This window comes from Microplitis demolitor, chromosome 7 (assembly GCF_026212275.2).
Source record: "Microplitis demolitor isolate Queensland-Clemson2020A chromosome 7, iyMicDemo2.1a, whole genome shotgun sequence".
In the NCBI taxonomy this organism is placed as follows: Eukaryota; Metazoa; Arthropoda; class Insecta; order Hymenoptera; family Braconidae; genus Microplitis; species Microplitis demolitor.
In genome coordinates, this window is record NC_068551.1 from 11,412,404 (window position 1) to 11,426,107 (window position 13,704).

The following is a 13,704-nucleotide window of genomic DNA, read 5'->3' on the forward strand; positions in this document are numbered from 1 at the left end:
GAAGTAGAAGCTGCATACTCCGATCTGGTGGATTTTATCGTTTCTATCACTCATCTGTTCGTTTGTGACAAACAATGATAACAATAAGTAATTAAATATTAATTTTAGGATTTTTAATAATCGTAATAATAATGATAATAATATGAAGTATAGCTTGTTAATGATACCTGTTAAATTACTTATGATGTTGTGAATTTCATGTGAATCAAGAAAAAACTTTATTGGTTATTTAAGTATCATTCTAATAAAATAAAATTGATAAATTTTAATGAAATATACATAGAAAGCTCGTACTTCTTTTTATTCGCCGTCATAATTCAAATATATTATCTAGGTATTATTCAGATAATAATAATACGGCGCGGTATCTCCATTATCGACATACGTTAATCATTTTTTTCTGTATTTCATATCGCATGGTACATAAGCATATGATAAAGAAGCTACTTTTCTGGTAGTGTTCACTACGTGGTAGTGTTTTCATTGGGAAGGCTTAAAAATGGAAGAGATTTTTTTTGGTAGTGTATATTATTGGTAGTGATTTATTCTGGTATAGATGTAATATGGTTGAGTTATTAATGGTAGGCATATTAATGGTAGAGATGCTAATGGTAGGCATTTTTATGGGTGACCTGTATTGTGGTAGACATTTTTATGGTAGAGATTGTTACGATCGAGTTCGTTACTGGGAGGGTTGTAATCTGGTAGAGTTGTAATGTGAGAGAGTTCTTAAGTGGTAGAATTGTTGATTGGTTGAAATTCTTGCGGGTAGTGTTTAAAACAGGTATAGTTGTTGTGTGGTACAGTTACTTGTGGTAGGCCGGCAGTGTAACAGGCAGTGTGACAACTGTACTCCGAATTTCTCTGTTCTATGCCAGCTTTACTCAAAATGGATATTTAGGTACACCAATAGTTTTCCGAAACTCTACTCTATTCTTTCTCTATTCAAGGAGAACTCTACTCCATGTAAATTCTACTTCATTAAAATTGTACTCAATGACAATATTACTCAATGATACAACTGGTAACATACTGAACGTCGATAAGACAGAAGTACGTAGCCGTTAAGTTACCATATGGCGCTGAATGAATAAACCTAAAGTATCTAAAGATGAAATGAGAATTTGAAAATGTCATTTGAAATATATATCATATGTTAATTACAAGTTTCTGGTGTTAATTAATCTATTAGTAAAAAGCAAAAAAAAAAAAATCTTTTATTTTAGTGTGTTTAAAGTAAAGTTATATCATTAAAATATATTTACGTTTTAAATAAAAAATAACTACCAAGTATGTTTATTTTTATGGTATAATTCATGTTTAATTATAAAAAATAAAGAAAATTAAAATAATTTATGAAAATAATAAAATGAAAATGCTAATGAATATTGTATTAATAAAACAATTATAATTTTTTGTGTGATAGTTGAAAATTTTTCTATTAAAATGTAAAGTACATAAATATTTTATGTTAAATAATGGTATTAGGAAATATTAATGAATAAGTTTAATTGTTATCTGAAATTATTGTCAAATGAACTGTCAGAAAGTGCCTCCTATTTTATTTACACATTCAATGACTTTCAACTGATAAGAAATTATGATATTATTTCTAATATTGACATTTAATATCAATTGAGAGTGAAACGAAATTTTTTAAATAAATTTCAGTAAAATTGTCATGTCAAGTTTATAATTCGAATTTCTAAATTTTGTTAGCTAAAATTTATTCAATAAATTTCTTTCAACTCCCAATTGTTATCAATTGTAAGAACTCTTTTTCAAATTCTACACTTCAATGAAATTACGACTAAGTTGTTCTGTTTTCCATTAAGTTTTGAATTATTTTTCAATTAATTAATGAAATTCAAATTCGGTTTTTAGTTGAAAGTTATTGCATATTTTCAAAAAGTGTGGGGTACTGTATGAGAATACCCTTAATTAATAAAAATTAAATAACCTTATGACAGTTGAGTCATTGAATATTTTTTAAAAGTAGGGAATACTGTCGACAATGCTCTTACAGTTTATTTAAAAAAAATTTGAAAGTTTTTTTAAAAAAAATTTACTTTTTTTTTTCATAATTTTTTTGTTTTCTGTGAAATCAAGGATGAGTTAAAAATAATTATATGAGTTACCCTATCCAAAAATTCCCATAGAACCCACTCAAATGCGACAAAAACCGCATAGAAACCAATACAGTCTATAGGATTTTATGCGGTTTTTGTCGCATTTGAGTGGATTTTATAGGAATTGTTAGATAGGGTAAAACATATTTTTTGTTTAATGCGCAAACTGTGTGATGTAGGAATTCTCGCACATGCTCACTTGTGTCCACATTCATTGAACGCTGCTGTGCTTGATCAGAGTAACAATAACGGCAAATCCCATTAACGTGGGTGCTGTTATTTAGCCCATTTTTGATTTCAGTTGTTATCTCTTAAGCTTTTTTTTCTGTTCAACAATAGTTTTAATAAATAAAACTGCTACCAAGTAAATTTACGTATTTTAAAGCATGTAATTATTGTTAAGGTTTTTGTCAGACAGTGTCCCTTACTTTTTTTTAAACATTCAATGACTTTCAGCTGATATCAACCCTTAAGATACTTTTTCTAAAACCTTTAACTCAATGAAATTACAATTAATTTTTTTTTTTTTTTTTTTTTTTTTTATAGACATTTTTACTTCATTTGCATGAGGAAATGAAGAAGAGCCATTTAAATCAACGCAGAGGTGCCTGAGGTGGATCCTCCAAGTGTAAATTTTGTATATCACCCACATCTTGGAGCAAGTGTTCTCCTAAGAACAAAAATTGTAAGTATTAAAAAGAAGTTTATTTATAAGGTAAAAGACCCAATCAGGTTCTAGACCTAATCAGGGAACTAGTACTCGATCACTTCACGAATTTGTATATCTATGTTTAGTAAATCGGGCACTAGTTTTCTGATCGGGTACTGGGTCTTTTATCTTATTCAATTTAAGTTCAAAAATAATAAATTTATACTTTACGTTGGTCACTATCCATTATTAGCAATAATGAATCGTGTAGCTCGCGGTTTACGACAGCAGATATAAATTCTCGCAATGTAAATCTGTAACAAGCAAAATTTTTTGATTTCATTAAAATTGGTCGAGTTCCTTGAGCTCGAAAACAGTGGGAAGTTTTGGGGCTGGCACGCAGAGTCAGGCGGTTTTCAGAACTTTTTTTTTATTTATGGGCGTTTTTATAATTTAAGGATATTGTACCTTCCAGATCTTAAAGAAGATTGAAGATGATGAATACGGATGTCCTGATTGCGCTGGATTGTACGGCGATTGCGATGCAGGTTAATCCCAGCATTTAAACGTGCCAACTGAACTTCCATATCAGTAATTATATTTTGTAGTTGTGCTGGTGAAAATTTTAAAGTATATCAACTTTTTATAGATACTATAACTTTAAAGTAAACATTATTGCAGATGTATGTACACCGTGAACAAAAAAAATTGTGTCTTTTGTGTTAAGAACGGTCCGTGTTAAATTTTTCGTGTTGGTTACTTTGTGTTAAATCAACACATTTCATTATCTTACTTAAAGATTTTAAATCTATCTACTATTTAACACTTCAAAAGTGTTACGTGGTACAAAAATTGTAATTATTAAAATTTATTAAGTGTTTCTTTAAAATTACCACAAAGTTTACGTTAAAAATCCAATTGATAGTCACGGAAAATTATTAGAAAAATGAAAGTGAAATCGTCATTTTACAAATATCAATTAAACTTAAAAATTGTAATTATTAATATATTAAATTTACCATTTACTAAAAGCAGAAATTTTTATCATACCAATGAATAATGAATAATATTTTCTTACAATTTCATATTATTTCATGTAATGTTTAAATTATTTTTTTATCAAATGAAAATGTGTTTTTGTTTTTTTAAAAGAAATTAATTGATTTACTATTTATAACCAGTATCAAATAATGCGTGGTTTGTTTAAAATCTTGACTCTAATATAAAAATGTTATTTACTCTCAAAAAATATTTGATTTTTCAATAATAATTGTCGTCACTGTTAATAATCTCAAAATAATATGCTGATTATATTTACTGAATATCCATGGCACAAAAATAAAATGTAAAAGTTGACATTATTTTTGGGTCGCTATACTGAGATTTAAAAAGTTGTTACGTCCAGCTCAGATGCTGAACTTTTTATATTAAATTTTATTTTTTCATTAAAATTACGTGGCGACCAGATTTTATTTTTTTTTAATAACCCTAGAGTGATAAGAAATAATGTAGTAGTAAAAATGTTTAGAATTAGTAAATTTGTTTGCTCTGACGCACGTAGAAATGCTAGAGCAACCAATCGAATGCATTTTTTTAATGACCCCTTGGGTCACCATAGAATGAAGGCCCAAAGAACATTTGGAAACGCTTTCCATAAAAATTAACAAAACATCTTATCAGCAAAAGTGTACTTAAAATATTTAAAAAGGGAAATTGAAAGTTTAACAATGACTCATTGTTAAATAAATAAAATAGATAAATAATATAATCTTATAAGCCCTTAAATTTTTAAGTACATTTTTGTAGATAAAATTTTTTGTGTCCACGTAAACGTAAAATTCAAATAAATAAAAATTAAAAGAGTAAAAATGAAATTTTACATAAATAATTGGATAAATTAATAAAAACTCGAATAAATAAAAGAATAAATAAAAAATTCTTTACATAAATAAATAAATTAATAAAATTTAAAGAAATAAAATTATGAAAGAAAAAAAAATATTTATATACAAGTAAATAATTAAAACAATATAAATAAAAATTTAGATAAATAAATAAAAGTAAATAGTCATAAGAAAAATTTATAAAATAGATATAAATTCTATTATTATAAATAAGTTACAATATTATAGAATATTGTGTATGTGGGTGTATGTGTGGATGCGCACACACATAGGCACGCATCGGGGTTGGGCTTTTACCACTTCCCTAACGGAAAATCCTAGGGAAAGGGAAAGGACCCAAAGGAATTGTGCTCCGATTGGACGCAGTTTTCCCCCAAACAATAGACAAAATAGAACAAACAAGACACATAAAAAGGGCCACAAAATAAAAAAAAAAAGTAGTCTTGAGTTTTTCTGAGTAGCAGTTTTTGCAGTCAGAGTTTTTACTCTCAGTTCTCAGTCCTGGGTCAGTAAGAATGAGAAAATTTAAGTACAAGTGTTCTCACACTTATACACTAGTTCCGTACTAGTTTAATTTTTACAAGTGTTCTCACACTTCACACTAGTTCCGTACTAGTTTTCCACAAGTGTTCTCACACTTTATTGTCTTATTTAATCGTACAAGTGTTCTCACACTTTATTTTATTAATTATATCGCTAGCGTTTAGTAAATATTGTTTCAGCTAGTGTATAATTAAATTAAAATTATTAAGTTCACATCACAACAAAATTGTAACCGCGAATAGTATAGTATAGTAAATTCAGTGTACGCCAGAAAAATACTCCGATCCCAAAAACTTCAGGTACTGTAATCTTTAAGTTTATGTATAAAAGAACGTAATGTATTCAAGATCCTGTAGTCCTCTCTAGTATTTGAAATCAAGTTAATCGTAACCATTTTATTGTAAATTAGAGTTGGCGGACTAGCCACCTAATACTTTTAATATGAAGTTTATTGTATTCACATCATCAAAATTTTCAATTGTATAATATATAGTAGTTAAATTCGTACATTCAACATCTTTCATTTAAAAACCAACCTTCCAGATAATTACTCAGTGTGATCCCGGTCTATTGGTCGAAAGACTAGGGCCGAAAATAAAAATTATAATAAATTGTCCAACATCACAGTACAAGCTACTAGTTGGACGTAACAAAGTATTGAATTGACTTCTCGTATTACCCGAATTGCGTGTTGAGATTTAATACGAATATTGTGTGAACCGTTTCTAATACACGGGTTGTATCAATTTTAACACAATAATTTTTACTGTGTATTAAAAAATAATTATATATAATATTTATACATAAGTAATCTGATTAAAATAATTTTTATAAAAAAAAAAAAAGATTTAATTTAGATTTAAGGGTATTCTCGATAGTACCCTCTACATTTCAAAAATATTCAATGACTCAACTGTCATAAGGTTATTTAATTTTTATTAATTAATGAAAAAAAAAAAATAACATCATTGCAATATCATTGAGTTAAAGATTTTAGAAAAAATATCGTACGTTACTTATCAGTTGAAAGTCATTGAATGTTTAAATAAAATAGGAAGCACTGTCTGACGACACCCTTAACAACAATTACATATACTATAAAATATATAAATGTAACTTGTTGATTAGTATTCATTAAGACTATTGTTTAACAGAAAATATTGATATTACTAATATTTATAGTAAATAAAATAAGAGGCACTTTCTGACAGTTCACTTGACAATAATTTCATGTAACAATTAAACTTATTTATTAATATTTCCTGATATCATCATTTTACATAAAATATTTATGTACTTTATATTTTAATAAAAAAATTTTCAACTATCAAACAAAAAATTATAATTGTTTTATTAATACAATATTCATTAGTATTTTCATTTTATTATTTTCATAAATTATTTCAATTTTCTTTATTTTTTATAATTAAACATGAATTATACCATAAAAATAAACATACTTGGTAGTTATTTTTTATTTAAAACGTAAATATATTTTAATGATATAACTTTACTTCAAACACACTAAAATAAAAGATTTTTTTTTTGCTTTTTACTAATAGATTAATTAACACCATAAACTTGTAATTAACATATGACATATACTTCAAATGACATTTTTAAATTTTCATTTCATCTTTAGATACTTTAGGTTTATTCATTCAGCGCCATATGGTAACTTAACGGCTACGTACTTCTGTCTTATCAACGTTCAGTATGTTACCAGTTGTATCATTGAGTAATGTTGTCATCGAGTACAGTTTTAATGGAGTAGAGTTTACATGGAGTAGAGTTCTCCTTGAATAGAGAAAGAATAGAGTAGAGTTTCGGAAAACTATTGGTGTACCTAAATATCCATTTTGAGTAAAGCTGGCATAGAACAGAGAAATTCGGAGTACAGTTGTCACACTGCCTTGTATCTAGCCTTGGTGCCCGAGTGGGCGAATTTCTGCCTAAAAAAAAAAATGCAAGCGGATGAAGGAATTATTGAAAACCATTGGGGGCTTGGGAAAAGCATATGTGGCGCCGTCATGATAAACTAGCATCAATGTCGATAAAAATATAAATATAAGAAGGCTCTGAAGTTCTTCTCAAAATAATAGATGGCTGTTACTGTACTCCTGTAGTTTGAAATCTCCATACCCGAGAAAAAATTTGTATATATAATCATATAAAATTATATATAACTCGATTATATATAATCATATATGAAAATTGGCCAAATATAATCATATATAATTATATACAACTACATATAATTATATTTGGCCATTTTTTATATATGATTATATATAATCGAGTTATATATAATTAAAAAATATTTTTGAAAAAAAAAAAAAAAATTAAATACCGAATTTTTGATTTGGTTATTACCACGCGAACGCATTACAAATTCAGAAACAAGAATTGATAGCAGTAAATGATGAAAAAATCCTGGATGTCTGCTGGGGTTCGAACACGGCTCCTCTTGGCTGGTAGTCCTGAATGTTGATCACTGGTCCACATCACGAGAGTTCAAGTCATATGCTTAATTTATGTATTTAGAGTGAAATACCGGTAAAGACAGAGTTCATAAGTTTTCGTGATGGATTTTTACAAAATTTAAAAACACTCCATGAACTTATATGAAATTTTATAAAAACAATATTTGTCGGCCTCGTTGATAATGATACCAAATTTTATCAAGTTTCTTCAAATTTTTTAATTTTCTGTTGTGATGTGAAATTTAAAAAAACTTGTATAAAATTTTAGGAAACATTAAATAATTCCACAAAATTGTATGAAATTCAACCGATTGAAAAACTGGGTACTTTGAATTTTTGAATACCATGAAAAAAAAAATTCTTTTTTTTTTTTGAAACACCCTAATGATTATATACAATTATATATGGGTATATGTATAAGAGTATACAAAATTATATATGATTATATATAAAAAAAATTTCTCGGAATAGTATTATATATAATCATATATAATTATATATGGCGCTATATATGACTTTCTCCGTGTAAATATTGTATTATATATGATCATATATAATTATATATAATTCTATATGGATATATATACAAGATTATGTATAATTATATATGATCATATATAGTTATATATAATTATGTATGATTATATATAAACATTTTCTCTTGAGTAATGAGCTAGATATAACGTTGTATATATTTGAACATGTGAATTTAAATAATGAACCCTGACGGTTTTAAATCAGCCTGGAAACACCCTGGGAGTGGAAACACGGTGGAATCACGGTGGATCCAGGGTGGTTACAGGGTGGGTTTGTGCCATTTTATCACCGTGTATACACGGTGGTTACATGGTGTTTCCACGATGGTAACACGGTGTACCTACCCTGATTCCACGGTGTATTCACCGAGATTCCACAGTGTATCCACGGTGATTACGCGGTGTACGTGGAATCACGGTGATAAAATGACAAAAAACCCACCGTGATTCAATCGTGTTTCCGGGGTGTTTCCAGGGTGAATCAAAACCGCGAGGGAAAATAAATAAAATACAAAAAGTAAAGTAGTAATTATTTTAAGATTGTAGTCAGATATAAAGCATGAGATTAAATCATATATGTACATCTTATTCAAACGGCGCTGGTCTGATTACCTGGAAATTTTTATTGTATAAATAGCCTGAATTTAATTCGTACATGTACATTCAATTATATCGAGAGTTCTAGTCTAATTATATACCAGTTTTAATTAATTGAATATCAAATAATTCGTACATGCACATTTATTTAATAAGCGGATCTAGTCTAACTATACGCCAGTTTAAATTAATTTAATAGTTATCAATTAATTTGTACATGTACATTTAATTTAATAGACGGCTCTAGTCTAATTATATACCATTTTTAATAATTTAAATGACTATCAAATACTTTGTATATGTATATTCAATTTGATAGACCGCTATAATCTTATTCTCCACAAATTTCTATTAAACAATTAACCATTAATCAATCCGTACATGCACATTTAATTTAATGGACGTCTCTATTCAAATAATCCACCATTTTCAATTAATTAAATAGCTGTCCATCAATTCGTACATGTACATTTATTTAATAAGCGGATCTAGTCCAATTATCCGCTTTTTCGCAAGACTTAATTGCTGTCAAAAATTCGTACATGCACATTTATTTAATAAGCGGATCTAGTCTAATTATTCGCCAGTTTTAATTAAGTCAATAGCTATCAAATTATTTGTACATGTACATTTAATTTAGTAGACGGCTCTAGTTTATTTATATACTATTATTGATTAATTTAATGGCAATCAATTAATTTGTATATGTATATTCAATTTAATAGACGGCTATAATCTTATTATCGACAAATTTCTATTGAACAATTAACCATGCATCAATTCGTACATGCACATTTTATTTTATGGACGTCGTTATGCTACTTATCCACCATTTTCAATTAATTAAATAACCGTTCATAAATTCGTACATGTACATTTAATTTAGTAGGCGGCCCTAGTCTAATTATATACCATTCTTAATTTATTATATAGCTATCAAATAATTTCTATATTTACATTCAATTTAACAGACGGCTCTAGTCTAATTATTCACCAAGTTCTATCGATTAATTAGCTATCAACTGATTCGTACATATACATTCAATTTCATATACAGCTTTAGTCTAATTCATAATCATTATCAAGTGAATAAATAGCTGTAAGTTAATTCGTATACGCAATTCGAAATTAATAGACAGTACTAGTCTGATTATTGACTATTCTCAATTGATAAAGTTGCTATTAATAATTTGTACATATGATTTAATAGAGGATTCTACTCTAATGATCCACTATTTTTAATTAATCAAATACATATCAATAAATTCGTACATGTACATTTAATTTGAGAGACGACTCTAGTTTCATTATTTGCCATTCTCAATTGATTAACTAGCTACAAATTAATCAGTATGTGTACGTTTGATTTCATTGGTGTTTTTGGTCTATTTCCTCGTACATTTTTTTTAATTGGTGGCTATCAATCAAATCGTACATGTATATTCAGTTTGATAGGCTGCTGTAATCTTATTATATCTACCTTTTTAATTTTTTCAAACACCGAGTGGTGTACACTTACAATTATTTCTTATTTGGAATGGTACAATTTTATATTATTATTTCTGTTATTCGTACAATTTATGTTAGAAAATATTATCAATAATTATAAATTTTAATTCAAATTCATAAAATTACCGTCTGATTCGCGCCAAAACTCTCATGTCGTATCGTTCGTTCTGTTTCATTTAAAAATATTTTGTTGCGTGTATGACTTAAAGTTATCAAATTACATATTTTCTGTAGAGATGACGGAAATTTTTCGCGCTAAAACTCATACTAACACGTATGTGTATGTGTGCGACGCGACACAACCGTCGTTATTCTTCTTTCTTCACCAACAACGCTCGACTCCATTGTATTTCTGGATCTGCAAACCTGGACGAAAGTAAATCAAGGATAAAGTAAAAACGTGATAATGGCATCTTATTTTAAACTTAATTCCACATTCAAGTCATTTAAGGAATTTCGAGAAAAACAGTGATTATTTGAAGTGGAGACAGGACGCTGTTATAATAGAAAGCGGACTGAACCGATTGCGAAATTTAAAGGTTACAGTAGCAATTTAGTATATAAAAAAATTTGGTTACAATGCGAACGGGGTGGGCTTCCACGTGTCCAACCTGGAAGTAAATACAAGTAAGTTTCCTTATCCAAAAATTCCCATAGAATCCACCCAAATGACAAAAATCGCATAAAATCTTCTATACTATTCGGTTCCATGCGGTTTTTGTCGCACATGAGTGAATTCTATGGGATTTCTTGGATAGAGTTAGTATTAAATAATTAGCAATTTAAAAAAAAAATATTTGAGACAAAAGTTGGGTTAGTTTTTAATAATTTGTGTTTTATGTTTTTTCAGAAGCGACAAAACCTGTTGCCCGGTGGAGATCATAATCGAAGCTGTCAGTGCTTCGACACTCAAGATCACCAAATTTGAGCTCGAACAGAACCATGATACTGATTATGTGAGTAATACAACTTTTTCTATATTACTACTACAACTACTACTACTAATGATAATAATAATTGTTAGCGGGAAATAATTCCCCCTTTTTTTTTGTTGAATTTAATTATTAGATTTCTAATTAACCTGAAATAAAACTGGATTAATATATTTAGCTTGATTTAATTGAGGAGGAGGTTGAATGGGTGAAATTCTTTCGTTTGAAAGAAATTAGAAGTTCAATTATATTGTCGATGAACAATATGATGTGATTAAACGTTAATCTGATTGATGTTTAAATTATATTTTTTGAATTAGATTATTCGGTTATGTAATGTGACAGAGACGAATATGTACTGCAGTGATTTGAATTTGATCAATTGGAATTGATCGATGATTGATTGGCGACGAGGCCGTTACTTGAATGTTTGTTGAATTTAGGTAATTGTTCACGATATGATAATTGAAGTATAATGATAATGAACGAACGCGGGCTATTTTAATTAAGATATACTGAATGCTTATAGGAATGAACGGTATATGAGTATTAAGTGTTCGATATCAATATGTGTTGTTATTATTTAATATTAATATTAATATTAATATTAAATACCGAACACAATGAATCGAATACTCAATAAAACACGAATGAATCCCGGGTTGAATGGGCGAGACCCACGGTTAACCGAGTCTGGCTTGTTTTTCGTACAACGTAATAAACGTGCGACTTGAAGATGGACAAAAACATGGTTTAATTTTAATGAAATATATTTAATTAATACCTGGATGATATCAAGAAATACTTATCTCTCCACGATGGAAGTAAATTATTGCGGATAATCAATTTATTAATGAATATGTAATTGTTGGCTTGAGAATTATAGACAGAATGCTCACAGTGTGTGCGCTCGTTAGTATGACTCGTAGTCAACTGTGCGGAAACACGCGGTGACACCGGTTCGTTGGTTCGACCGAACGGAAAAATCAGACAACCGCGCGACAGAGATATGCTGAAGGCATGAGTGCGATGATGATGCACAGCGAAACCGACGCTATAATGAGCGCGTGCGTTTACGGTGCGGCCCAAAGTGGTGATGAAATTAAATAAAGCACCACTAGATGGTGACTCTATGAAATTTACCCTTTTTTACGTTAATAGGATGACAATTAACATCAGATTTCCGTTATCGACGGAATAATAATAGTAATAATACAAAAAAAAAAAAAAAACGAAATTTCGTGAGGCGAAAAAAACTTTGTATTATGAAAAAATAACAAAAATCTTCTTATAACTAAGAAAACTATCTTGGTACTAAAAATTTTTTTGTAACCCATTCCATTCATGACAAATACTTTTTTTTGTGTAATAACGATAATAATCATTACCATCATCATCATCATCATCATCATCATCATCATCATCAGTATGAGCATTCTTCTTCGTCTTCTTCTCTTATTATTATTATTATTATTATTATTATTATTATTATTACTATTATTATTATTATAATTATTATTATAATTATTATTATTATTATTATTATTATTATTATTATTATTATTATTATTATTATTATTATTATTATTATTATTATTATTATTATAGCAATAATTGTTATTATATTTATTATTTTCACTAGAATTATTACTATCATTATTATTAACGTAACTACTACTATTATAACTATCCTCAAAAATATATTACGTTTCTACACATCATATAATGATAAAACATTTTGTTTAAAGGAATAAACATTTTGTTTAAACGAAGATCTATTCTTTATTTATAAAAACCTATCCTAAAGTGAATTTTTCATGAATAATAAGACATGAGATAGGTATTAAATTTTTGTTATGCTACAAAGTACATTTCGAGCTACCAGGTAATTAGGCTACAACTAAATATCAATTGAATGTACATGTAAGATTTCATTTATGGCTATTTATCGAACTAAAATTGAGAGTTGATGAGATAAAAACTGTCTAACGATGGAATGTACACGTACCACTTCATTTATGGCTATTGATTCAATATAAAAGTACGAGGTAATTAGACTACAACTGAAGAACCATTGAATGTATAAGTACAATTAAATTTATAGCTATTTATTAAATTACAAATAGTAGGTAATTAGACACAAGCTGTCTATCGATAGAATGCACATGTGAAGTCGTACATGTACATTTCATTGATAGATAGCTTGTGACTAAGTACCTGGTACTTTTAACTAAAAAAATAGCTATTAATTAAAATTTCCCGATAAAAAAAGATTTTGTATAATTATATATGAGTCCATATATAGTCAGATCTGAAAATTGGCCAGATCTGGTCATATATAATCATGTATGATTAGATATAATCATGCATGAACGAATATAGTCATTTTTGAAAGCTCATTGAAAATATCTGAAAATTATTA

The 13,704-nt window shown here is 28.1% G+C and overlaps 1 long non-coding RNA gene across 1 annotated transcript; it reads left to right on the top strand.

Annotated features, from left to right (window-relative positions):
* The first annotated feature begins 490 nt into the window (after window positions 1–490).
* LOC128668270 (uncharacterized) lies at window positions 491–3,501 on the top strand. The gene is made up of 3 exons (XR_008404028.1): window positions 491–901; window positions 2,676–2,814; window positions 3,254–3,501. It is a non-coding gene; the product is annotated as an uncharacterized LOC128668270 (long non-coding RNA).
* The last annotated feature ends 10,203 nt before the right edge of the window (window positions 3,502–13,704 follow it).